Source organism: Myxine glutinosa, chromosome 2 (assembly GCF_964187855.1).
Source record: "Myxine glutinosa chromosome 2, kmMyxGlut1.1, whole genome shotgun sequence".
NCBI lineage: Eukaryota > Metazoa > Chordata > Myxini > Myxiniformes > Myxinidae > Myxine > Myxine glutinosa.
In genome coordinates, this window is record NC_136262.1 from 81,882,369 (window position 1) to 81,884,714 (window position 2,346).

The window sequence follows — 2,346 nt, forward strand, 5'->3', positions numbered from 1 at the left end:
GAGGGGGTTAACAAGGAGAGATGCAGAAAATAGGGCAAAATGGAGAAGATTGTCATGGGGACCGCAAGGCTAACCCCCGCTCTAGCAGGGAAAATGGCCTTTAAAATGCATGTTGTTGTTGTTTGTTGTTGTTGCGGATATGAGGACTGTATTTTTTTTGATTGTGTGCTTTATTATTATTATTATTGTTATTCTGCGCCCCCTGCCTCCGGAGCTGTGTAAAGGTCAAAAGGGCGTCCCATAATTAGTCCACAAGCATACACGTCAGCCAATCATAGAATACCCCTGTTCGATAGTTATATCTTATTCTGTGTTTTAGGGTAAGGCTGTGTCTCCCATTAATAGAAGTACTCCATTGCACCAAGTGAAAGAGATAGATTCCCTTCATTCCCATTCCCAAAACCTCCATTCCCCCTTTTCGTCAATTGCCAACTGCATTTTGGGCGGTTTTCCCTTCATCCGCCATTGACCACGAGGCAGGGTTGGGGAAGAAAGGCGGGTCCCCACCTCGTCATAGAGGGGAGGAGTGAACCAGCCCTTGCCGACCAACCCAGAACGAGGGGTTGGCTTTAGAGGGCGGAGAGAGAACGTTTTGGGGAGGTTCGCAAAGGGTCAAGGGTGGGGCTTATATAACCCGAGGCAGAGGCCCCCCGGAGAGAGTCGAGGAGGGAGGAGATCAGAAGACAGAAAGGCCTTGAGTTGGACTAAGCAAGAGAGCGGAAGTTGTTGGACTGGGTGGGACTAAGAAAGAGAGAAAGAGTCCTGAAGCTTGTGAGGGAAGGAGAGAGAACCCGTCACACCAACCCCCCACCAGCCACGTTGGCTCCACCAAGCGTTCACCTCCACCAAGCTCCGCGTTGGCTCCACCAAGCGTTCACCTCCACCAAGCTCCGCGTTGGCTCCACCAAGCGTTCACCTCCAGCCATCCACCTCCTGCGATTCCTGTCATCATTCCCCACGTGAGTCTGTCTTTTGTTTGTTCTGTCCTGGGTTAATTAAGACTGTAGGTAAGCTAGTATTTTCACTGTGTCACCTGCGTCTTATGTGCTGTAAATAAACGTGACTGCTTTCTTTTTGCTTATGTGTGTAAATAGTAAATAAATTTAGTAGTATTTCCAAACCTTTCTTTGCCTTCGTCTTCCTCTTTGCATTCATCGTTTTAGTCTTTTCCCTCATTGAGCAGCCGCGGTGCGATCCGGCCAACGTTTGGGTGGAATCGGGTTCGAATCGGGGAATAACTGTTCGGTCGCGGTAATACCAACCGCTCGGTAAAATAACATCTTTTACCGCGTCCGCAACAATATATATATATATATATATATATATATATATATATATATATATATATATATATATATATATATATATATATATATATATATATAAGGGTGGCACTAAAAACCAAATGTTTCAGAATTTTAGGTCTTAGGGTCTGGGTTTGTTTGATCCCATGAGAAAACACTCTTGGTAGATTTTCAGTGATAAAATCATATTTAGAGGTTGCTCATGGCCTCTAAAGTTTCTGTACTGGCATGGTCAACCCAACATACTCAAACTCACTTGGCCACCGCGCTCCCCAATAATAATAATAATAATAATAATAAACAGCAATAATAATAGGGTACGTTTTTGTTTTTTCTTTTTCATCTTAACCAATTAAAGCCCACTGGCAACGATAGTTCGTCTTTGTTGCAGTTTGTTATGTAATATGTATGGACATAATAATGTAATTATATTATTAATATATAATTGTATGTAATTACACAATTTTGTATTGTATGCTCACCGCAACAAGCCATGATGCAGTGAGCAACCCCTAGATATTATATGATTTGCATAAAATTTTACGTGTGCGTTTTCTACAATAAAGGGAACCACTTTGAATGGTAAGACCATAATTTTCATGTTTGAAATTTTACCCCTATTTTAGTGTCACACACACACACACACACACACACACACACACACACACACACACACACACACACACACACACACACACACACACACACACACACACACACACACACATCTCCGTTCCACCTTCTGAAAACCGCATATGTAGATAACAAACAATGGAGTAGCATATTAAGACCATTCAATTCACGTACATGAAGGAAAGAAAGGTCAAACGTAGACCTTCAATCTATTTGATAGTTTTCACTTATGGATGTTGAAGAAATCATAATCTTTCAAATATTTAATGGCAAACCAAATTCCCTCCTCCTGCTCTGAAAAATCACTTGGACTGTTGTTGCATCTTCTAGATGTGACGAGTTTTGTCGATTTGGTACCAAGACTGGACAATGCACTTTCGTGCCAAAAAGACAAAGAAGTTTGTGTCCC